The sequence below is a fragment of the Marmota flaviventris genome, chromosome 14 (assembly GCF_047511675.1).
Source record: "Marmota flaviventris isolate mMarFla1 chromosome 14, mMarFla1.hap1, whole genome shotgun sequence".
NCBI lineage: Eukaryota > Metazoa > Chordata > Mammalia > Rodentia > Sciuridae > Marmota > Marmota flaviventris.
Genome location: NC_092511.1, coordinates 23416157 through 23443384, shown reverse-complemented (window position 1 = coordinate 23443384; position 27228 = coordinate 23416157). Strand labels below are relative to the sequence as shown.

Here is a 27228-nt window from a genome sequence, read left to right as displayed (position 1 = left end):
GAAAGACTTTTTTGTTACAGATTAATATAAACTGAATGAACATACCAACATTTTATCAAGTAAAACAAAGACAATTATCGTTCACAGTACTTATTCTTTTAATAGATATAAGCAAAATGAAGAAAATACTTAAATCAGTTTCTTAAAATCTATTGTGTTTTATTTATATATGACAGCAGAATGCATTACAAATCTTAATTCACATATAGAGTACAATTTTTCATATCTCTGGTTGTATACAAAGTATATTCATACCAATTAGTATCTTCATACCTGTACTTTGGATAATAATGATCATCACATTCCCCTAATCTCCATCATGTGGGATTAGGCCCCAACTTCCTTTAATAATTCTCCTGTGGCACAAGAATTAAAATTAAGAATCAATAAATGGGATGGACTCAAACTAAAAAGTTTCTTCTCAGCAAAAGAAACAATCTGTGAGGTGAATAGAGAGCCTACATCTCAGGAGTAAATCTTTACCCCTCACACATCAGATAGAACACTAATCTCAAGGATATATAAAGAACTCAAAAAGCTAAACACCAAAAAAACAAACAACCCTATCAATAAATGGGCCAAGGACCCAACAAATACATGAATAAAATGTTCATCATCACTAGCAATTAGAGAAATGTAAATCAAAACCACCCTAAGATTTCATCTCATTCCAGATAGAATGGCAGCATTATGCATATACACAACAATAAGTGTTGGTGAGGATGTGGGGAAAAAGGTACACTCATACACTGCTGGTGGGACTGCAAATTGGTGCAGCCAATATAGAAAGCAGTATGGAGATTTTTTGGAAAATTGGGAATGAAACCACCATTTGACCCAGCTATCCCTCTCCTCAGTCTGTACCCAAAAGACTTAAAAACAGCATACTTCTGGGACACAGCCACATCAATGTTTATAGCAGCACAACTCACAATAGCTAAACTGTGGAACCAACCTAGATGCCCATCAATAGATGAATGGATAAAAAAAAAAAAAAAAAGTGGCATATATGCAGCAATAAAAGAGAAAAAAATCATGGAATTTGCAGGTATATGGAGGGAGTTAGAGAAGATAATGCTAAGTGAAGTTAGCCAATCCCAAAAAAACCAAATGCAGAATGTTTTCTTTGATATAAGGAGGCTGATTCATAGTGGGATAGGGAGCAGAAGCATGGGAGGAATAGAGGAACTCTAGATAGGGCAGAGGGATTGGAGGGGAAGGGACTGGGCATGGGGTTATTAATTACGGTGAAATACGATGTGTTGAGAGCCATAGCCGAAGGGGCCCCAGCAAACTTCCAGCTGCCAGCAAACCTCCAGCTGCCAGCTGATGATTGGCTCACAGTGGCCCCAGCAAACTTCTAGCTGCCAACTGATTGGCTCCTCTGCGGTGATGCTCATTGGGCTGTTTCCCCCGCCCTTTCAGACTATGGAGCTGCTCATTGGGGGACTTTTTTTGGCTCTGCCCACACGACCCAGCCAATTGGCCTCAAGAGCAGGAGGAATGGGGGAGGTTGAGAGGCTTGTGGGAAGCCGGTGGTGGCAGTTGGGCTCTGAGGGTTTTTCTGAGGAGCTGTGTGGAGTGGTGTGTGTGTTCTAAAAATAAAGTTCGTTTCTTTTGACAAGTGGCTCCTGAATTGTGCCCAGCCAGACTGCGGCAATGATGATCATTATTAAAATCTATTCTTAACATGGCACAAGGTAGATAACCCATAGATGTATTTGAGGGTTTGGTCCCCTAGAATTAACTGTAATGTTAAGTTATGTACATCTACTTTCCTGAAAAAAGAAGGCCTTTTATCAGAGGGGTCTATAACTCAAGAGTTAATATACTGTTTCTACCAGGCATGACAGCACACACCTCTAATCCCAGCTACTCAGAAGGCTGAGACAGGAGAGAGCCTAAATTTAAGACCACTGGAGCCTAAATTTAAGTCAACTTAACTTAGTGAGACCCTGTCTCAGAATTAAATAAAGAGGGGTGTGCTGGGGATGTAGCTCAGTGCAGGACAGGGGTGGGAGATACAGAAACTATTGCTTTAGAAAAACAATTCAACATAAGCCTAAAATAGTCTTCTGGAGTCATTTTTAAAACTCTCATGAAACTACTGTGTAATTTTTATTCATGAAACCGATTTATCAACTTAATAATTAATAAGTATCAACTTAATGAGGTAGAACCAAAGACAAATAATATACAGTCACCATTCTAGATAATAACTATAAGTTATAAAGTTAAAAACCCAAAACATAATGAAGAAAAGGTAGAAATAAGTGATCTGTTACTTAAAAAAATTACAGAATACATTATTACATTGTGTTTTATCTGAGATTTCATAATTATTATTTAATACCTCATAAAGGAAATCAAACAATTTTTAATTCAAAACACTTTTTTTTTGGCTTATTCTGAAAGATTGTGATTGGGTTTCACTTCTTGTACAAAAGTGTATTTTGTTCAAATAACAGGGTTAATATCTGAAACATCTGCTTTTCTATTAAAACATTACTTCTGTGATCCATTTTTTCCACAGACTAGCAAAAATCAAAATAAATAACAGATGGAGACTGACCCTAGAACTCTCTTCATGTATTTTAAAATATTTCATGTAGCATGTTCTTACCATTAAAAAATAAAAACATAAATGGAGAAATTAACATGAATGTCAATAAAAATAATTCGATTGGTAACAAAAGCTCATGATGCCTTAATAAAAAGGCAGCTGATATTCATAAGATTTTTTTAAAATTCTTTATAAGATCTACGAACCTAAGTATGTTATTTGATGAAGCAAAGAAGGCAGTTTTCAGAATATAGGATGTAACCATTAAAATATTATGAGAGACATCTCTGAAAATTCAATTTAAAAAGCACACTGCCTATAAAATCATCTATCATAGAAATTCATAGTTCAAAGAGGCATTAGAGATAGTGGTTTGAAAATCTTTTGGGCCATGGAATCCTTTCTTCAATAATTCCACCATGAAGACTCATAAAACAAATAAAAACATCAGATTTAATTAAGAACTGCCCCTTTACACTAGACCTTACTCCTCATATCTGCCCGACCTCTCCTCATTAGGGGGTGTTAACATCATTTAAAACTAGCAGCCCAGACAAAGTCTTGGCATTCTAGATGAGTTAATAGAGATCCTGGATTCCCTGCTAATAGTTTCTTTTCCTTTCCTTTTTACTAAGACAATCTCTTGATAGTTTGTTTACTTATAGAATCTCCATTTAAAGTTGGTCACAAAGGCTTTTTCTGCATCTATTGAGATAATCATGTGATTCTTGCCTTTAAGTCTACTGATGTAATAAATTACGTTTATTAATTTCCAGTATGTTGAATCAATCTTGCATTCCTGGTATGAATCCCACTTTATCGTTGTGCACTATCTTTTTAATGTTTTTGTATGCAATTTGCTAGTATCTAGGTTAAGAATTTTTGCATCTATGTTCATCAGGGATATTGGTCTGAAATTTTCTTTCCTTGATATGTCTTTGTTTGGTTTTGGTATAAAGGTGATACTAGCTTCATAGAAAGAGTTTGGAAGGGTTCCCTCCTTTTCTATTTCATGGAATAACTTGAGGAGGATTGGTGATAATTCTGTGAAGGTCTGATAGAACTCTGATGAGAATATGCCTGGTCCTGGGCTGTTCTTTCTTGGAGGCTTTTGATGGCATCTTCAATTTCAAATTACTTGAAACTGATCTGTTTAAATTTTCTGATTCAATTTGGGTAGGTCATATGTCTTTCAAAATTTGTGAATGTCTACATGGACATCATTATCCAAAGTACATGTATGAAGACTTGAAGTGGGTGTCAACATACTTTACATATAAACTGAGATATGAAAAAATATGGTATATATGTATAATAAGAATTGTAATGTAAAAAAAACAAAGTACATGTATAAAGGCATGAATTGGCGTGAACATATTCTATATATGAAGATATGAAAAATTGTATTCTATATGTGTAGTAAGAATTGTATGCATTCCACTGTCGTGTATTTAAAAAAGTAAAATCAATAAAACTAAAAAAAAAAGAAGACTTCGTATTTGACTAGATTTTCTATTTTATTCAAAATTGTTTTTAATTACTGTCTATATTTCAGCAGTACTCATTGTGATATTTCCTTTTTTAATGCGAATTTTAGTACTTCAAAGTTTTCTCCCTCTCTTCATTAGTTTGGCTAAGGGATTTATCAATTTTATTAACTTTTTTTGTTCTCAATTTCTTGGATTCTTTTGTTTCAATTTCAACTTTGATTTTAAATTATTTCCTGTCTTCTACTGCTTTTGGTGTTGATTTATTCTTCTATTTCCAGGATTTTGAGGTGTAATGTTGGGTTATTTATTTATTGACTTACTATTCTTTTAAGGAATGAACTCAATGGAATGACCTTTCCTCTTAACACTGTCTTAGCATCCATTTATGCTCAAAACACACACAAAAAACTAGGGTCAGTAGGAACATACCTCAACATTGTAAAAACTGTATATGCTAAACCCCAGGCCAACATGATTCTAAATGGAGAAAAACTGGAACAAGACAGGGATGCCATTTTTCACCATTTCTACTCAACACAGTCCTGGAAACTCTAGCAAGAACAATTAGAATAAAAAAATTAAAGGGATTCAAATAGGAAAAGAAGAACTCAAACTATCTCTATTTACCAATGACATGATTCAATATTTAGAAGACCCAAGAACTCATCAATGAATTCAGCAAAATAGCAGTATATAAAATTAACCACCATAAATCAATTCCATTCCTATATATCAGTGATGAATCAACTGAAAGAGAAATTAGGAAAACTAGTCCATTCACAATACCCTCAGAAGAAAAAAAAATATTGGGGAATCAATCTAACAAAAGAGGTGAAACACCTCTACAATGAAAACTACAGACCACTAAAGAAAATTTTTGATGAAGACCTTAGAAGATGGAAAGACCTCCCATGCTCTTGGACAGACAGAATTAATATTGTCAAAATACCATACAACCAAAAAGCATTATACAGATACATTAATACAATTCCTATTAAAGTCCAAAATGACATTCTTCATAGAACTAGAAAAAAGCAATCATAAATTCATTTGGAAAAATAAGAAACCCAGAATAGACAAAACAATTCTTAGCAAGAAGAGTGAAGCAGGAGGCATCACAATACCAGACCTTAAAACATACTACAGAGCCATAGTAACAAAAATGGCATAGTACTGCCATCAAAACAGACATGTAGACCAATGGTATAGAATAGAAGACAGGAAGACAAACCCACATAAATACAGTTATCTGATACTAAAAAAGGGCCAAAACCATTCACTGGAGAAAGGACAGCCTATTCAACAAATGGTGCTGGGAAAATTGGAAATATGCATGTAACAAAGTGAAATTAAACTCAAAGTAGTAAAGCATGCCTGGATTTAATTCCCAGTTTTAGAGAAAAAAAAAATGAAAAGTTTTGTTTTTGATTTGGCTTTTATTTGAGTGATTCCTCAGGGCTGAGCAGGGAGAGACGAGAACTGGACAGAGGACAGTATGTGTGATATCTCCTGTCCCTGAGGTGGGCAGGTCTTTGTTAGGTCCAAGGAATTGAAATAAGATCCAGATTAGAGTTTTTATTATAATATACCAACTGCAGAGTGTTACAATAAGAACATATTCTCTCTATAGCCCTGTAGAGGGAGGATACTAGGTTTTTTAGTTAACCCTAGTCCACTGTATTTGCATATCACACATTACATACAATGTATAAATCACTCTCCTTTGACTCTTGCAGCAACCTAAAGGTAAAAATATCACAGAAAGATGGGAACTTTACAGTGAAAAAATGAGTCTGCACACAAGGTCACAAAGCCAGAAAGTAAGAGTTCCAGAGTTAACATGTGAAGGTACAGGACATTCTCCAGGGTTACCACACAAGTCTCTGCACATCCATCAACCACCACTACCCTAAAAAAGACCCTAAGAAACTGCATGAACTGAGAGTCTGTGTGCCAGGGCAGTCAGGCTGAGGGCACAGGTGCTGGTACCACCTTGAAGACTTCCCTTGGCCCTCATATTCATCAGAGTGGCCCCAACATCTAATCTACAGCTAGAGACAAGGTATAACTGCCTCTTTTAAAAGAAAATTGTTTTCATATAAATTTTAGAAAAACCATGACACAAAAGTTTTATGCCTACTGACTGCTCAGAGTAGTTCTCTAGGATTCAAGCTCTGCCAATAACCATGGGTGTGTGATGCCAAGAACAGAATCCCAAGCCATTCCATATGCCTCCTCTACCCTTTCACAGCCACCTTAACTTTCTTTACCAAAGAAATGAAAAGGTTTGGTCTAAATCAGCGGCTCTCAAAGGGACAGCATTACCCACTGGAAACATATTATGGCTTTTTCTTCTTCATCTTTTTTCCTTTTAGCATAATCATATCCTGCATTGTATTTTTTAATTATTTTCCTTTTATTTCTCCATATTTCAGTTAGAAAGTCTACACTAAGTTAGAAAATATTGACTCATTTTAATTATGGGGCAAAAAATTTCATTAATTAGGAATTTCATTTCAGGATTCTTCAGGAGAACATTGGAAATATTTATTATAAAAGGGGGACTTTGGGTTACACAGAATTAAGAACAGAATAGATGATTTCAAAGCTTCCTTCCAATTTTTTTAACTAATTCTATGAATATTCTGAACACTAATATTGAGACAAAGAATACTGCTAAAGACGGTCTACATGAGAATTTGTGGGCAAGAAGAAAAAATTAAAAATCTGTTTCTGCACTTGATTAAATAATTAAATTTGTAGAAAAGCAATTATATTCTACTGTTTCAGATGCTATATATCAGAACATTGTGTGGTTTATTTTTAAGAAAAGGATCAAAATATCAAAAAGAAAACCAATCTTACAGTAAGGGCTTTTAAGTTCAAAAGGAAGCCCTGGAGTTGGCAAAGAGTCACCCCAATCATCAAATCCCAAAATGACATTTATGAAATGGTCATAATATGAAATAAACACCAAGATAAAATGAACTAGATTTAGTGTAGGCCTCTCTACCTCAAAACAGAAATCGATGACATATTTCCAAAAGAAATTATCAAAAACTATTAAAACAGAAAGGTGATGCTGAGGATCAACCTTCTCATGGAGAAGTGTGGAGTAGGGTTCCAGGTATCAAGAGGACACGATATTCCTTTACCAAGCCATTCCAAAAATTACTACAGACAATATTATTTATAATACTTTTAAAAAATTGATTAAATGCTTACTGTAGGCCAGGTCCCTAAAGATACATATTTGATGTGTGTGTGTATATATGTGTGAGTATGTATTTATAAAGACTAACACATATATACATAAGTGTATATCAAAAAATTTAATTTTCACAAAATCCTTCAAGATAGATGTCCACTTATGAGGAACATGAGGTTTTTAAAACATTAAGTAATAAGGATTTCCAGAGATCAGAACCATGTGGAACAAAGTCTTTAAAAAGTAGCCTAAAAACCTGAGTTAGGGGAAAATAAAATTGTCAAAGATTATGTAAACTTGACTCTAAAAGAGACCAACTAAGATTCACCTGCCAAAAGAATCCAGCGAAGATTTACCTACCAACATAATATTATATATGAAACTGTTTTTTAACTACCTGTTTCCTCTAAATGCTAAGCACTTCCAACATTATCCTACTGATATTTCCCATATTTTATCTTATTTGACAAATACTTTAAGATATTCATCTGATTTGACAGTCCCCATTAATCCAGTCTATGAAGGAAGAAATGGAAAACAGACCAGTGGTTGCTGAGGAACAGGAAGAAGATGCATCTATAAAAGGACAGCACAAGGGAATTTTCTGGAGTGAAGGAACTGTTCCATATGGTGACTATGGGTTACAAAAATCCATACATATCCGCACATTCACAGGTATACACCAAAAGACAAGTCAGCTGCATTCCTGAATAGCATGATTTAAACATGTCTGAAAAAGAATATTTCTCCCGGACTTTATTTTCATTCAATGACAGAGAGTATACTTTCAATTCATAAAATAAAATGACCTTGGGAGAACATCATGTCCTTTGCTACTTCAGTTTTTAATACAGATTCCAATGAAACGTTGTAAATTATCTTTTTAAATATATTAATAGGCTATGTTGGTATATTAATATTAAAAAAATAAGTTACTATAACAAAAGTTGGAAAAAATCTATGAAAGTTACTACATTCCAGATTTGTTTATAAGAGCCACAACATGAAAGTCTACATTAAGTAATTTATTAAGTCTCCACTCAGTAAGTAAACAGAAAATTCACTAAGTATTGATCTCCATAATACGCTAGATATTACTGTGTTCTTTTTAAACTGTCTTATTTCATTAAGCAATTTACCATGCCCAGAAAGAAGGTATCTTTCCAATTTTACAAAGAAAAAACACAGAGTTCAGCAAGTTAAACAAGTAGCCCACTGGTGCTGGAAGAAAGTAGTGAAACCAAGAAAGCCAGACCTTTAAAATAAGAGAGAGTTATTGTGTGCCCAGAAAATAAAAATATATAAATTCACAACATGTTAAAATTTTAAATGAAATTAACAAAGTCAATGAAAAAACACTGATTTTTCATTTCTACAAACAGACCAGTATCAAGTATTAGGTAGGTGATATAAAATGCTTCTAACCAGGAAGTCTAAGATAATGCTAGCAAACCAGTTTCATGAACTAGACTTAACCAGCAATGAAGAAAGTAAGCTCTTCAGTATTTCATACTACCAAGAACTGAAAACATCTAGGATTTTAAGCCAATAACATAACTTATTAGTGATGTTCACCTAATAAGCAGTAATTCAAGGGTAAAGTATCTGTGATATTATGGTATATATTTTTTAGGTTTTACCCATGGTTCCTGGCTCATAACTAACTCCCTCCTGAATGCAAGCCATAGAAACTAGTATCTCTCTTCCTCAAATCAAGTCTCAGAAGTCTAATTGTGCCCCAACCTACTGCCTTGGAACTGGCCATAAAGAAATTCTCTGACCTACCATTCTCCACAGTAGGTCATAGGAGCCTCCTATTTTCAAAGGAAGAAAGAACACTGCAGCAAGAAGACATGAATCTGAATTGCTGGGTTTCCCTATCCAGACTATTAATAATCATGTCTATGAAACTAAGTCTGCACAAAAATTCCAAAAGACAGGGTTCAAAGAGCTTCTGGACACCTGAATAACTGGAGGTTCCTGAAGGATGGTACATCCTAAGAGAGCATGAAAACTCCATACCACTTCCACATACCTCACCCTATACACCTCTGCATCTGTATCCTTTTTGATACCCATTATAATAAAACAAGTTAACTGAATCCAAGGAGAGAGTTGTGGGAATCCCAATTTGTAGATGCTTGGTCATAAGCACAGGTAAAACAACTCAGAGCTTGCACCTGGCATTTGAAGTGGGGGTGTTGGGTTTACATTAAGTCCTAAAGACTGAGCCCTCAACCTGTGGGATCTGATGCTGTTGGGTTTACATTAAATCTTAAAGACTGAGTCCTCAACCTGTAGGATCTGATGCTATCTCCAGATACAGAGTGTTACAACTATAGATTAGAAGACATCCAGTTGGTGCCTGCTACCAGATTGCTTGCTTGCTTGCTTGCTGGTGGAGAGAAATTCCCATACCTTTTGGGGTCACAGAAGTCTTCTGTTGAGAGTTGTAGTGTGAAAACAGAGGGGGGGAAAAAAACAGATTTTCTGATACCGGTATCTCTCTGTAACTTTAAATTTCTTAAGGAATCCAAATTCCTACTCCTAGAACTCAAGGTGTTTCAGGGTCTTGAGTAGGTGGAATTTCCCACCTACTCAGCTTCCTAACAACTGAAGTCTTCCTGTGTCCAAGTTCAACTGATATCTCCTCCTGTCTAAGCATTTGCTCATATACCCACTCCACTCCACCTAAGGAAAGTCAAGGCACCCTACAAGACCAGCTTGATTCTCAGCCTCTACTGTAACCCTTCCCACAGTACTAGTTCAGATCAGTTTCCTTCTTTCCCTGGAACTCCTGTAAGACTTATTTTCCATTCATCGTTATTGTATTGAGTTGATATCTAACCCACTGTTTTTTCCTGTGTCTTATTTTTTTTAGGACAAGAACCTGTGTCATCTACTGTATCAACCACAGCATTTCACACCTAATGGATAGCCAGAAAATAAATAAAAATATGTGTGTGTGTGTATACACATTTATATATATTTTTACACATGCCCATAGATGAAAATAATTAACAAGGTAACATTGTTTTTAAATTTTGGTGTGCATTTTACACTTAAACATACTTATATATATATATATATATACACACACACACAAAATATATATATACACACACATATATATATACATATATATACATATATAAACATATGTATTTAAGTTTTATGTTACAAATTACTTTAAGATGATACTTAAACATATGAATATGATATATATATATAATATAAATATCAAATACATGCTCAATCCAGGCACAGCATTAGTCCCAACCTCCCCACCCCCATTTTTTAAAAATTAAAGCCTAAATGATAGTTTATAGGCACAGAAAATCCAATGGCACATTCCTCTATTTCCTTTTGCTACCTCTCATTTAAATTACAAAAAGTTTATTTGTTAATATTTGGCCATATACATTTCTCCCTGAAAGTCTAGGCATACCTTCTACAACATTCAAAATTTGCTGAATACCACCACAATGCAATTAACAAGCTGAAATTGAGGCATAGATGGCCTAACCAATAAGCACTCACCATAAACAAAAAGTATTCACACTGAGAAAAAGAAGAATACATCTATAAATATAAATATAAGCTAGTACTAAGGCCATCTCCTAAGCTAAAAAAACAAAAGTCCAATAGGTTATCCATGCACACACTACTACTGTGCATAATCATTAAGATTTAAAAAATAGATAAAATCATGAGATCACCTAGTTAAACGAAGCAGTACAACACAGTGGTTAGCAGCACAGGCTCTAGAGCCAAACTAAATTGTCTTGAACTAACTCCATTACTAACTATATTACGTTAAAAGCAAGTAACTTAACCTCACTATGGCTCCATCAGTAATAACAGCATTTACCTTAAAGGTTATTATTAGTATTAAGAAAACTAACTTGTAATGTTTTGAACAACCCACAATAAAAAATTTAAAAAAAAAATTGTGCAACATAAAAAAAAAAGAAAACTAACATATGTAAAGGGCTTAAAAGAATGTTTCACATATGGTAAATACTGAATAACTATATTACTGCACACAGCACAAATAAAGTTATTGTTTTCAATTAATTAATCAAATATATACTTCATCCATAGTCAAATAGGAGGTACTATGTTTACAGATATACTTAGCTTTATTAGATATACACTATGTTTCCTATTTTATTAGATTAGTTCCTTGCCCATAAGAACCACGCCTTCTCTCTCTCATTTAGGACTCTCTACAACAGCACTATCTAGGGGAAATATAACATGATTTCAAATCTAATAGCCACATTTAAAAAGAATAAAGAATATACTTAACCCAATATATGTAAAATATTATAATTTCAAAATGTAAAATGATAAAAATAATAATTAACAGGATTACACTGTTTTCATATTAAGTTTTCAAAATTTGGTGTATATTTTACACTTACAACATATCTCAATTTGTACTAGCCACATCATAAATGCTTACTGTTTAAACTACATGTTTAAACCTATAAAATCTTCATACTGTATTAAAATACTTTTGTTCACAAGAAGTATCAAGAATAAGTTCATTATAATTTATGATTTTAAAATCTTAGATTTCTCCAACAGAAAGCACTTTTAGGGCCTAGTTTCTTGAAGCTCTTTATTTCATAAAGAACCCCAGAGAGGTAACCTAAACTTATCATCAGTAGGGGTTCTGGGAGACTCTCTGTTTTGAATCCAAGGCCCTCCTATGATGAAATTTATTCCTCTTCAACATCAAGACAGCCCCTACATTAGCTGAGCCTGTGGTCAGACTGTTCAGGACTGAATCCCAGTTCAACTACTTAATAACTGAAGCTTCCAAACTGTTTCCTTTTCAGTTGGAAAAATAGGAGTGATAATAGCATTACCTACAAATCAAGGGGGTGTTGTGAAGTCTGATGAGTTGATATATATAAAGCATTTGGAACAGCAATTGGTGCCTTGTACACGTATTTTATAAATATTGGTGATTATTAGTTATTAAAAGCAGATTGATACAGCTATATTAAGATGCATCTGTTTGGATTTAGACACAAATACTTCATTTTATATGTAAGATTACATCCAGCTTTTTGCAATATGTTTTCAAAAACAATGTGGATTGTTTGTGTACAAGCAGCCCGAGTTCTGACTGGCTCTCTTCAGGCCAGGCTGAAGCCACTGCATCTTGTCTATGTGTTAAGAAGTTGTGAAACAGCACTACTTCTACTTGAAATGGAAATTTGTCCCTTTCTTCCTCATTAGGTCTAGGAAGATAAAGAAGATAAAACTAAATTTGCTTTTGTTTTACTCAGACCATGGGAGTTGTATTCTCTGCAAAAGGGAGAAAATGGCTACCAGAACCACCTCTAAAATAAAAATCTAATCAGGAGTGGTGGTGCACTCCTGTAATCTCAGCAGCTGGGGAGGCTGAGACAGGGGGATCTCGAGTTCAAAGCCAGCCTCAGTAAAAAGCATGGGCACTAAGCAACTCAGTGAGACCCTGTCTCTAATTAGAAAATACAAAAAAAAAAATTGGCCTGGGATGTGGCTCAGTGGTCTGAGTTCATACCATAGATAGATAGATAGATAGACAGATAGATAGACAGACAGACAAGAATAAAATAATGAAAAAATCTGTTTTTAACCAGATTAAGACACTTGCCAAAGTCACAGAGTAAGGTAGTAGCAGAGATAGAACTAAATCTATAGTCTAAGTGTTCTGGACTCCACAGTAGGGTGAGATCATTTGATAACATATCATCAGTACAAGACTGGTCCAGTGACAAATTTGATTACAGATGGAGAAAAACCAATTTGATTTTTACTCAATACAATATAAATTTAGTGTCAATAATCTTAAACAGAGCAACAGGTTCTAAAGAATTGCTTAGGGTCAACGAGAAATTGCCTTTAATGAGCTTCATTTGTTAATTCCTTAAGGAAAAACAGTAATGGTACTAGAAGAAGATAGAAGACAGAATTCAAGATTGCTGAGAACCTAATATAATCCTTGCACTGAATGCTACATAACTCTGGACCCTAAGACCCTTTCTAGCTCTAAAATTCTTGGTATCTAGATAAAAGAATCTAAACTCACATAGCCAAAGTGGGTGGGATCTAGATACAAAAGACTTAAGGGATGCTAAAAATCACTACTACCAAAGGAAAAAAAGATAATATCTAGGAGTCAGAATCTGAAAAGGCAGGATCCATAGAGATATCTTAAAACAGCCAAGTTGTTTTGAATATAATCATTAAAAAAGAAAACAGAAAGCAAGCATAATTCCAAGGTCAATGCTATCAGGCAACTGCATGTTAGTGAGGGATATGGCTGCAGAGTCAGCAAAATCTCAGTCCCAAATTAATCATTACTGAGCATGAAGCCAACATTATCTTTTCCCCCAAGTTACAAATGGATAAGAATCCAGGGTTAGTTTAGCAGCAAGCTATAGACTACACATACTTGACCAGATTTTAACAGTGGAGAATATAAAAATTTACCAAGTACTCTGATATACATTTACTAATATTCATAATGACTAATGCGTTTCACAATCTCCAGGCCTAACTGGGACATAATTTATGTGATTTTTCTGTAGTACTACAATTCTAATGAGAGCAATAAGAAAAAAGTGTTTTCCATGAAGGTGATGCTGAAGACCTCTAAAGCCTTGATGGTTTTCTTTTAAACAGTTTTACTGATATATGATTCAAAGACCATAAAACCTATTCATTTAAAGTGTCTAATTCAATGGTATGATTTTTGTTACATTCAGAGTAGTACAAACATCCCAAAGTTGATTTAGAGCACTCGCATCCTTCACCTTAGTGTGGGAATGCTTGTAGTCACTCTACCTCAGAAGTTCTTTCTCTAGGCAGCCACAAGGTTTTTTACTCACCTGGTTTAGGTCTTGGCCCAAAAGTCACTTTCTCAGAAAGGTCTTCCCTGGCCAGGTGCGGTGGTATACTCCTGTAATCCCAGTTACTCAGGAGGCTAAGGCAGAAGAATTATGAGTTTGAGAACAGCACGGATAACTGGGGAGAGACTGTCTTAAAATATAAAATTTTTAAAAAATGGTTAGGGATGTAGCTCAGTGGCAGAACACCCCTATGCTCCAATCCAAAGTATCACAAAAAAATATATAAAAATAAAAAATGTTAAAAGCATTCCCTGATTGTGATGTAAAAATGGTAACACCAACCTGTATCACACACTTCAAGCACCAACCACATGGCCTGTTGCCCTTCGACCCATTACCCCACCTTATTTCTCCAGACAGTGATCACATTCAACATTCCAAATGCTTTATTTATTTTCTATAAACTCCTAAGAGGCAAAGCTTTTTGTCTGTTTTATTCAATACTATACCACCCCCCACCCCCACCCCCTCAGGCCAATCACATCACTCTTGTAAAAGCTTAGTATCTGTGGAAAGGAGAAAGGAGGAAGGAGAGAAAAAGGTGGCTTCACTATTACAAAGGACACTATCTTCAATTTACCTTTTAAATTATGAAGTTTCTATAACTTTTCATCTTTATATAAGAAAGCCAAATCAGAAAAATTAAAACAAATGAAGTTAACCAAGTTTGAACCACTGCAGACATCTATGCTTTAAAGATTAGTTTCCAATTTTTCATTCCTTCTATCTCCACAGTGTTTTAGTTTTGTTCCATCATTCAAAGGCCCACTGTCTATGTGAGAAAGGCAAGCTACATGCATACCGTCTTTTATTTCTGCCATTTTAGTTTTTTAAAAAGTGAATAGCAAATACTATGTCATATCATATAATTGTTAAAAAATGATAATCTAAAAAAGGAGAATAGTAAACTACCTGCTAGAAGAAACTATGTTAACTCAAGTAAGCGTAACTAAGATAATGGCTAACACACTACTTTACTTTTTGCATATGTTGATATTCATAGGGTGGTGAGGATGGCATAGGTTCACAGGACAACTCTCCACCCTCTGACCTTCAACATATGATTAAAATAAAATAAGTCAAAACTTAACAACAGTATTCCATAAAAGTGACGCCTCACTTTTATGGAATACTGTTGTTAAGTCTGGCTACATTTTGGGAAATACTAAGAGAAGATAAAGTTGGTTAGGTCAATGGTTTCCAAATACTAAGCTGAAGATCATTTCCCAACTTGTATCAAAATTTTTACTAGTCCACAATGAAATGAGAAAAATAAATACAAGTTTTAACTTGTTAATAATGCTAAATTATTATATTATGTATTTATAATCCAATTCTTCTATTATTTACATGTAACATCATAAAAAAATATTTTTAAATGTGTCAGTTAAGGCTGTTAGCCATTTTTTCTAAGATAATGTCCTTTCCTGAATACTAATGAATTCAGTATTTATCCCATAGGCAACAGGAATTTATTTTTACTCTCAAATTTATTATGTATTTTTAATGCCTTAATATTTTGTAACAAGGCTGTATTGCTTTAGAAATTAGAAAAGACATTCCTAAATAATCATAAGGATTTAAATATAACAAAAGTTGCTTGAGGCCAGGCACGATGGCACGTGCCTGTAATCCCAGTGGCTCGGGAGGCTGAGGTAGGAGGAAAGCAATTTCAAAGCCAGCCTCAACAACATAGTGAGACCCTGTCTCTAAATAAAATATTAAAAGGGCTGGGAATGTGACTAAGTGGTTAAGTGCCCCCTGGGTTCAATCCCCTGCACCAAAAACAAACAAACAAAATACCTTGAAGAGTGGACAAGAAGGCTTACTAGCCCGTGCATATAAACTATATTCAATATATATATGCTTAAAAAACTAAAGAAATTAAATGAATCTAAAATCAAGCCCTTATATAAACATGTAACATAGGGGCTGGGAATGTGGCTCAAGCGGTAGCGCGCTCGCCTGGCATGCGTGCGGCCCGGGTTCGATCCTCAGCACCACATACAAACAAAGATGTTGTGTCCGCCAAAAACTAAAATAATAAATATTAAAAAAAAAAAAATCCGAGGTAGTAAGATATAAGAAATCTTCACAGTATATATTAAAAAAAAAAAAAAAAAACATGTAGCATATATAACAAAACCAAAAAGGGGAGTTTAAGGAGGCAGTTAACAAGCTTAAAAACAATCTGCTCTGGCAGTAATTCAAAAGTTCCTTTTCTAAAATACTGTAACCTAAAAATGTCACAATACTCTATTTTTCTAATTACTTGCTATTGGTTGGAGGGGGAAAAGTCTAACTGCGATTTAAAAAGCAATGAAGAAAAGATTTTTACTAGAGAAATTCAATGTCATCTTCCAAAAAGATGAGATTAAAAATAAGAATTTTATTTGCAATATAGAAGTGTTAAATTTGAACACTAAAAAAACTGAACAGGAAGTATTCATTGGTCAATGGAAATATGAGTTTATTAAAGTCAGAAAGCTAATTCCTTGCTCTAGTTAAAACATAGCTCTATAAGAAAATCAATTCTTCCATCTTTCTCCCTATGAACCAATAATGGCAAAAACTTTTGAAAAAGATGGCATTGCACAGCACACCTCCTTGCCAGTGGAGAGAAAGAAAGCTGTCAGAAAAATTAAAACAGCTCAAACTTCATTTCTGTAGTGTATTGCTTCAATAAGTTCCAAACAATTGTGTAAATGTTAGCCATACATCTTTCCAGTCAGTTTAGAATTATTCAGCTATGGGAGACCAAACCAAATGAAGCCAACCATGCATGGAAAACATCTGCTGATAATTTCTACAGTTAATGGTTTCCAATAGTAGTATATATCTCTTATCAGAATGCTTTCCATGGAACAACTTCAAGTATTCATTGGTGAAAGATCAGACTGAAGCTAAGTGGAATTATTATCAAATACCACTACTACCACATAGCAATCTGCTAATATCTGGATAATTTAATTACTCAGGTTCTAAACTTTTTGCTTAAGTTAGAGTTATTGTTTTTTAAAAATTACATACATACACATACACACACACACCACTACCACAATAAAATATTTGAAAAGTTATTTCTACAAATAAAGAATTTCAGGGCACTGAAAATTAACCACACATTTGGAAAAATGAAATCATATTTGATAAATAGTTCAATTCAGTTATTTGAAAATGAAATTACTTTTTTAAAAGAATGTCTGGCCAATATGATACTAAATACTATATTCTCCTAAAAATGTGCACATAGTTATGCACTTTTATCATACCAGTTCTATTCGTATTAAAATTTAATGGCTAAGACTTACAGAATGGACAACCAAACTTTAGCTTTCTCCTAAACTTAAAAATCAGAACTGAATTAGGGATTTTATTCTAGACAACAGTTCTTATAATGCTTTTCTAGTGCTATTTTCTTAAAATTATATTAGAATAATGCTGGTTAATGGCACAATCAATATGTATGGAGACGGGGGTTTTATTTTGGCTTTTCTTATGCAGTCTTTATTTGTTCTTTTTAGATATACATGACAATACAGTGTATTTTGACATTATATATATATGGAATACAATACCCTAATTAGGATCCCCTTCTTGTGGTTGTACATGATATGGAGGTTCACTGGTCATGTATTCGTATTTGAACATAGGAAATTATGTCTGATTCATTCTACTGCCTTTCCTATTCCCATCCCCCATTCCTTCCCTTCACCCCCCTTTGTCTAATACAATGAACTTCTATTCTCCCCACTCCCCCCACCTCCGCTCCTTATTGTGTGTTAGCATCCACATATCACAGAGTACATTTTGGTCTTTGGTTCTTTGGGATTGGCTTATTTCACTTAGCATGATAGTCTCCAATTCCATTCATTTACTGGCAAATGCCATAATTTCCTTCTTCTTTATGGTTGAGTAATATTCTATTATGTATATATAACATACCTTTCATTTTTTTAAATCCATTCTAGGTTGGTTCCATAGCTTAGCTATTTTGAATTGAGCTGCTATAAACATTAATGTGGCTGTGTCATTGTAGGGTACTGTTTTAAGTCCTTTGGATATATGCTGAGGAGTGGGATAACTGGGTCAAATGGTGGTTCTATTCCAAGTTTTCTGAGGAAACTCCATACTGCTTTCCAGAGTGGTTGCAGCAATTTGCAGTCCCAACAGCAATGTAAGAGTGTGTCCTTTTCCCCACATTCTCGCCAACACTTGTTGTTACCTGTATTCTTGATAATTGCTGTTCTGACTGGAGTAAGATGAAATATCAGTGTAGTTTTAACTTGCATTTCTCTGCTAGAGATGTTGAATATTTTTTCACATATTTGTGGACCATTCATATTTCTTTTTCTATGAAGTGCCTATTTGGTTCCTTTGCCCATTTATTGATTAGATGGCAAGAAGTAAAATCAAGAATCAATAAAAAGGACGGTATCAAACTTCTTCACAGCAATGGAAACAATCAAGAATGTGAAAAGAGAACCTACAGAATGAGGAGATAATCTTTACCACCTGCACCTCAAATATAGCATTAATCTCTAGGATATACACAGATATGCAATCTTCTTTTAAAAACTAATGCTGCACTATGATTTAAATGACTGTCCTCCAAAGGTGTATAAGTAAAAGGTTAGTTCCCAAGGTGACAGCACTAGGAGGTACTCTAGACCTTTTAGAGGTTAAGGGTGGCCTTGTGGGAGATCCTTAGGTCACTGAGGCCGTGCCCTTGAAAGAACACCATGGGATCCCAGGTTCTTGGTCTCAAACTGTTCTTGGCTCAAGATGTTAAGTATTTTGTTCCACCGTATCCCACCAGGATATTCTAGCATCACCAGAGGTCCAAACAAATGGGACCACCCAATCTTAGAACCATGAATCAAAACAAGCTTCCCTTTCCTTTATAAGTAGCCTATCTTGGGTTTTTCATTATAGTGATACAAAGCTGCCTGAAAAAAAGCTATCACTATCACTGTTTGATAGAATTTATTGAGCATTTACTATGCCAGACACTTTACTAAAGCACTTTAGCTTGCATTACCTCATTAAATCCTCACAGCAGCCCTTTGGAGGTAGGTATGCTATATCCCAATTTTAAAGACAAACGGAGATCCAGTAAGATTAAATAACCAGAGTCACAAAATGTGGCAGGTTACATTTTCCAAAGATGATAATAAAACATCTCCTGTTTCACATTCTTTTTCTTAAAAAATGTTTTTGTTTTGCAACAGTTTTAGATTTCCAAAACAAATGTGATAATACAGAATTCCCATAAAACACATAACCAGCTTCACTTTTATTAACATTTCAACATTAGTATGTTTGTCACAACTACTATTATGAACAATATTAATACATTTTTATTAACTAAACTCTGTGTTTTACTTACATTTCCTTCATTTCCCTCTAAGGCCCTTCTGTGGCAGGGCCCATCAGAATACCACATTATATTTACATCATCATGTCTCCCTTTAGGGTTCTCTTAGCTATGAGTTTTAAGACTTTCCTTGTTTTTGATGACCTGAGAAACTGAAAAGCTGAGACTTAACCTTACATGTGTCTCACTCTAGAGCGGGTACTTCTTAATCACAATCCTAAATAACTTCCTGCAACCCCAAACCGCTTGTCCTTGAATTTTGAAAAGGTTTATGTGTTGCTCAGTTCAGTGAGCTGAACTGGCAGACGTAAACATCTAGAAAGACGATCCTACAAGCAGTACTTTTCCAGTAATTGTCTTATTACACAGTATATTTAAAAGGATATGTGAATGAACTGCCATGGTATTTAACACCATGTGACTCCAAAATATGTGACTTCTAAATAAAAGTAAAATCATTCCCAGGGATGGGATCAAGCAAGCTATGGATTAATTTATTTTTAAATAGCAATACATCCTTTCCACAGTTATGGAAACACATTAAACTAGAACAGTTTTTCAGAGTAAATTCAAATAATTCCTGTTTGCTTTCATTTAATGGCAAGAATGCTTATAAAATATTATTAGATTTATTATACACATTTTAGGATTAAGTTGTAGCCAGTGTGAATTATAATATGCTTGGAAAAAAGTCTAACCTACACTGATTAAAATTCTATTTATAAAGGAAAAATCTAAACCACAGAAACAGTGCTTAGTTTAGAACAAGAACATGTACATAACTGCCAAATGCGATCCCTATTTAGATGTTGTACTGAAACACTGTAATTACAAAAAAACCAAAATGAATTTCTGAGTGTTTCAAGATGAAACAGTCTGTGCATAATTTTCAAGGCTTATAATTACTTTCCTGGAAAGGTAAATACTCCAGGTTTTAATTCATTATATTACTAACTCTAAAAGTTAATATAGGTTGAACATTCAACTTTACTCTAAAATAGAAGCCAGCTATAAATTCAAAAGCTCTTAAGTTAACAGACTCTAACCAAAGAAAAATTATTAGGAGTCAAAGGTCAATGCAACTTCCTACAGCCATTTATGGATAATGGAAACCACTAGGCTTACTGAATGGGTTTTAGATTCCTCACATAAGTCAATATAGCAAAGTTATCTATCTAAAATGACTGCCCTGAGAAACACATTGCAACTACAGTCTCTACTTCCTCAATTCCCATTTCGTCTTCACTACAGTCCAATTTTTGTTTCTGCCATTCCACTTAAAACACTGTCATAAAAAATCCATTTTCATGTTGCCACGTCCAGTGGCCACTGCTCTGTCCTCATCTTACTCTACCACTTGGCAGTATTGTACACACGTGGCCACTTTCTCTTTGAAAGGATAGCCTCTCTTGAAATATTATGACACACTCTCTCCAGGTTTCTCCCCTCTTCTTCTGGTTCACGTGGTTGGCTCTTCTTCCTCCAAAGGACCTCAAAATGCTGAGGCTTCCTACCACTCAGACTTTGGTGGTCTTCTATCACTTTCCTTCTCCTTCCTTCCTCTATGCTATCTTCTCAAGGATCCTTCCAATGACAGCCAACACAATATTGTTCTCTGACCTCCAGACTTGACAGATTCATCTGCTTCCTGAACACTTCAGTAATGAATGAATAATAGTTATATCAAACCTAACACATCCACGATAAATGTCCTTGATTATTCCCCCCTCCAGGTTCCATTGTCGCCATTTTTTCTCCATCTCAGGATATGATAGCAACATTCACCTAGATGCTCTACCAAGAAACCTAGAATCAACTTTCATTCTTCCCCTTCCCTCATTCCCAAAACTCAAGAAAATCTGCAAGGGGCTTGTCAACTATATTGCCAATATAGATCCTAAGTCCAATGTTACCCAATGTCACCAACTTTGTCAAAACAATCATCTTTTGCCTGTACTACTTCTGATTTCCTCTCTTTCATTCTTGGCCAAACCACACTCTCAGTTCTTTCCCCACATTATGGAGAAAGAATCTTAAAATGTCAATCTGATTCTATCATTTCATAGTTCAGAAGTCTTCAAAGGCTTTTCCCTGTACCCAGGGAAAAACTCATATTCCCACCAAAATCTCCAGATCTTGCATGAGTTGTTGCCCACCTCTTGTCCAAGTGCACAGTCTACCTTGCACCTGTTCTCCAGCAGGTCACGTGCTCCCTCAAGGATGTATGCAAATTGTCAAGGATACCTGAAAAGGTCTTCTCAGAAATTTGCTCCTTTTCAGGCATCAGCTTAATGCCAACTGCCTAAAGAAGACTTTACTAAGGCTGACCACTACTTACAGGAAATTCCCCTCATTAGTTACTCCTGGCCTCAATCCTGACTTCTTTGTTTACAGTTTTATTATACCTTGCAGCTGTTTTATTCATTTGTCTGGCTTTTGTTTTCTACCTATTACCCCCTCTAGAATTATAGATCTGCAATTCTATGATTGTAAGGGTATCAATCAATCCAAACTCAGAAAGGGCAAAAGTAAAAAAGACTTTACCTGGAGTTTTGGAATTGCAATCCAGGAGACAGGTTCAGACAGCTCCAAATTGGTATTCTGAGGAAGGAAGGAAAAGTGGGAGTTTACACAGGATATTGAATGTTAAGAAGGAACAGGGGCTATATGACCAATAAAAGATGATAAATGAATAGACAGAATGGAAAAGTCCACAAATAATAACCTCTTGATATGAATTTTGAGCCTTGGGGTACAATGTAACTTTGAAGTTATTCTACAGGCAACTAAAATTCACATTCTAGGCAGCAGTTGGAGACTTGCCTAAGTCCTGCCTCCTAATGGTCTAACAAATCCACTGTGAAAAGCTCTTTCAATACTACTTTCATTGAAATTTTCCTTTTTTTTTTTTCACAATAGCTTTACTGATATTCTTTGCTATCACATCCTTAGCATAAGACTCAGAACACTTGGAAAAAGCTCTATTTCTACTTGTTGAAAGGCTTACTGTAAAAAGGGGAGGAATGGTCAGATTAAAAAAAAAAGAATTTGAAAGCATACATAAACAAATGTGGTTGTTTAAAATGTCTTTCATTTATCAGACCCTTTACTACTTCTAAATTTACATGGTGTCTTTTCTATGTGAGAGTAAACAATACAACAAATATAAAAGTATAACAAAAATAATGTCATCTAACATTCAAAGAGTATTTTCTATAGCTTCCAATGTGCTTTTAAATTTTTACCTCAACTCATTTTACTTCTATTTTACAGATACCATCGCTAAGGTTCAGAGGTGGAGGAGTTGCTTAAAACCACAGATTTTTAGTGGTATTGCTGAGGTTCACACTTAGTTCTGGTTTCCAAACCAGTCAGTCTTTTCTTATTTCTTTTATTTTTGTGTGTTTGGTGCACACTTTTAGTGTTTTTGAAACTGAATTACACAGTGAAATATACAAATCCTAGATATGTAGCTTGATGAATTTTTACAAAGTAAATATACCCAGATCAAGTTAGAGCACTACCTACAACATGGGAGCCTCCTTCAAGAGTGCCCTTTCCAATCATGACTACCCCCCATGGAAATCACAATTCTAACTTCTATGACCACCATCGGTCTTAACCTGTTTCGAATCTTATCTAAATGAATTTTATTATACTCTATAACAATAATGCCATTATGAACATTCTTGATTTTCAAAGGAAGAAACGTAGGACCAGAAAGGGAAAAATGACTTAAAGAAATTCAGCAACTGAACAATCCACCTAGATCTCAAGAACTCCCGATTTCTTCTTTATTATATAAAACAAGTCTCAGAAAGTCTGAGTCTTAACATAAAGGTTTTAAAAATTCTTGCATAATATAAAATCAAATATTAAGTCAAATTACAAATACTATGCCAAATAATAATGATATCATTGAGCCTTTGGGTACAATTTGGTTTTTGGCTACCAAAGTTACTTAATTAAAAACTTTTAAAATAAATCAAATTTCCCCTAACTTGTACTATTCAGTGAGACTCTGATGCTTAGAAATATTTTTTTATAATATGATTCTATGAATACTTGCCTAATTTATAGTCAAATAAAACTGATTCCCAGATTAAAAACTAGAATGCCAGAGTTGGTATTCTATCAAAATACAGAAACAACATGAGCAGGTAATATTCCAAAACTTTGTAATTTAAGCCAACTGTTTGGAATTCAGGATGCATTTTCTCATAGAAACTAAATGACACGTAGTAATCAGGCTACAAAGGCCAGCTTTCCTCAAATGTACCTGAAAATAGTGCTAATACCATAGTTTTTAACCACTATAAATAAAAACCTACCTTGGAATTGTGTTTACAAAACTATCTCCTAACACCATAATCTTGTATTAATTCTCACAAACTATAGAAGGCACCTTCATATCTCCCTGTCTTTTCTCTTTTCTTTCAAATGCTTCTTTGACTGGTTTATGTTTTTTTGTTTTGTTTTGTTTTAATCCTTTCTAAACACTTCACTTTATGTTCCCAGATCCTGACCAAAGATTTCTGACCACAACTTATTCCTTAATTCCTGTCCATTAAATAATCCTTCGACATCTGGGAGAGAAGATACAGAAATAAGGAAAACAAAGAGAGGGAGAATAATCATAAAATCACAACAAATGTTTAAAAGTTGCTCTGTTTTCACCAAAAGGTACACAGGGTCAAATGGGGGGGGGGGGGGGATGTGGAGGGAGTGTAGTCACAAATGCCTTCAAAGAATTCTTGGGCAGAGGAATGACCCATTGTTCCTCTAGATCTCATAGAATGCATATTTTAAACGAAGTAATGTAAGAAAGTAAGATCGTCCTTTTGTTAAGTAATTTTTTTTGAGAGAGAATTTTTTAATATTTATTTTTTAGTTTTCGGTGGACACAACATCTTTATTATATTTTTTTGTGCTGCTGAGGATCAAACCCAGCACCCATGCATGCCAGGCAAGCGCGCTACCACTTGAGCCATATCCCCAGCCCTTGTTAAGTAATTCTTAAAAAGTACAGGCTGAGAATTAAAATGAACTGCAATATTTAGATATAAATTATTAAACCACTACTTCTCATTTACAAGAAACCCAAAAATTAAGTGTAGCAATATTAAAACAATATATACAAAAGTTATTTGCACTAACTTGACAGATAACTAAACCACCAAAGAGCTATCAACTTGTAAACAATACAAATGCTTTACCTACTATGTTACTCAGGTTTCAGTGGCTCTGACAAAATACCTGACATAAACATAAACTACTTTAACAGAGCTATGACAATAAAAATGGCATGGTACTGGCACCAAAATAGACTCGTAGACCAATGGTACAGAATAGAGGACAGAGACCACATAAATACAGTTATCTCATACTAGACAAGGATGCCAAAAACATTCACTGGAGAAAAGATAGCCTATTCAACAAAAGGTGTTGGCAAAACTGGAAATCCACATGTAGTAAAATGAAATTAAACCTCTATCTCTCACCCTGCTCAAAAATCAACTCAGTGGATGGAAGACTTAGGCTCTAGAACAGAGATCCTGCACCTAATAGAAGAAAAAATAGGCCCAAATCTTCACCATGTCGGCCTAGGATCTGACTTCCTTAACAAGACTCCTAAAGTGCAAGAAGTAAAATCAAGAAGCAATAAATGGGATGGATTAAAATTAAAAAGCTTCTTCTCAGCAAAAGAAATAATAATGTGAGGAAAGAGCCTACAGATTGGAAGGAAATCTTTGCCACATGCACCTCCAATAAAGCATTAATCTCTAAGATATATAAAGAACTCAAAAAACTTAACAAAAATAAATAAATAACCCCATCAATAAATGGGCTAAGAAATTGAACAGACACTTCACAAAAGAAGAAATACAACTGATCAACAAATATACGAAAAAGTGTTCAACATCTCTAGCAATTAGCGAAATGCACATCAAAACTACTAAGATTTCATCTCATTCCTGTTAGAATGGCAATAATCAAGAATACAGGCAACAATAAATGTTGGTGAGGATGTGGTGAAAAGATAAACTCATATATTGCTGGTGGGACTGCAGATTGGTACAACCACTCTGGAAAGCAGTATGGAGATTCCTCAGAAAATTGGGAATGGAACCACCATTTGACCCAGCTATCCCACTCCCTGGTTTATACCCAAAGACTTAAAATCAGCATACTATAGTGAAGCAGCCACATCAATGTTTATAGCAACTCAATTCACAATAGTTAGACTATGGAACCTACTTAGGTGTCCTTCAATAAATGAATGGATAAAGAAAATGTGGTATATATATTCAATGGAATATTACCCAGCTTTAAAGAAGAGTGAAATTATGGCATTTGCCAGTAAATGGTTGGAGTTGAAGAATATCATGATAAACTAAATAAGCCAATCCTACAAAACAAAGGCCAAATGCTTTCTCTAATATGCAGATGCTAATTCACAATAAGGTGAGGGCACTAGGGAAGAACAGTGTTACCTTAGATAAGCTAGAGGGAAGTGATGGGAGGGGAGGGAAGAGGAGGGTATGTGGGGATAGGAATGATGAAACAGACATTATTACTGTATATACATATGTGACTACATCCTGCTGCCTGAGTTCCCCTTGAGTTCTCACGGGATTCAGACAGTATATTTTGGGAGACAGAAGCCCAGTGAAGGTGGATTTGGGCAGAGAACTTGGATTTCCCCAGAACGTGATTGTAGACGGCTGGTGTGAGTTCGGGAATAAAGAGTTGCTGTTTGAATCTACAAGCTGTGTGGTGGCTCGTGATTGTGTGCCCAGCCAGACTGCGGCATTTGTGCCCAGCCAGACTGTGGCATTTGGTGGTCCGTGCGGGGAACGTCTAAAGCTTAGAGGTAAGTGAAATTTCTCACCCTTGAGGAAGAGAGAAAGAATGGGTGACCAATTCAAAAAACAATGTGTTCTCGTTTTGATTTATTTTGTTTTTATTTCAAGTTGCCTGTTCCTAGAACTTTCTCAGGCAAACTGGGGAAAATGGTTGACTCAAGGTTTGAAGTTGTTCGCCTCCGAGCAAGAGAAATTGTTAGAGGAAGGAGGCACCCCAGTGAGACCAAGAACAATTAGGGCATATGTTGATACAATACAAAAATGTAGCCCATGGCTTTTTAAAGACAAGTTATTAAGTATATCAATGGGACCATCATGGTATCCTGTAGAAAGATTTTTCTTCAACAAGAAAGAGAGGGCTAGTTCTGTTTGCTACACTTGTCTAAGATCTTGGTTTCTACAAAGTTCTGATTAATTTACAAAGCTAAAATGTTGAAACAGCAACCACTGTTTACTTATTAAGTCCCATAAGGTAATATATTTAAACATGTGTGTTTTCATAAATTGGTAAATGGAAAAATGTTTAATATTGCTTTGGTCTGTGTCTTTGCTAAAACAAGGTTACTAAGTGTTAAGATTCTATCATGTGTAATTTATATACAAAGAGTAGAAAAATTTTCAGTTGGGTTTCAATTATAGTATTATAGTATCATAAAAAACATGAAAGTCTTTCATCTTATTAAAGTGGAGTAATTTGTCTAAATCAGAATTTTTATAAGAGTTGTTTCAGAATGTAAATTTATAAAAAGGGTTAACAGTTAAAAAAGATATAAAAAGATTCAAGATGTGGGAATATATTTTAATATGGAAGGT

General features: G+C 34.7%; 1 protein-coding gene across 6 annotated transcripts in view; it reads right to left on the bottom strand.

The window, feature by feature from the left end:
* Lclat1 (lysocardiolipin acyltransferase 1) overlaps positions 1 to 27228 on the bottom strand; it is a 178945-nt gene that overhangs the window by 111010 nt on the left and 40707 nt on the right. For 4 of the 6 annotated variants that reach the window (XM_027933481.2, XM_071601460.1, XM_071601459.1 and 1 more), the window contains 2 exons: positions 22094 to 22150; positions 14152 to 14246 (listed from right to left, as the gene is read on the bottom strand). The gene's annotated coding sequence lies outside the window, so the exon portion shown is untranslated. Of the gene's footprint in view, positions 1 to 273; positions 357 to 14151; positions 14247 to 22093; positions 22151 to 27228 lie in introns of all 6 variants that reach the window. The other 2 variants (XM_071601457.1, XM_071601461.1) reach the window with 1 other exon arrangement.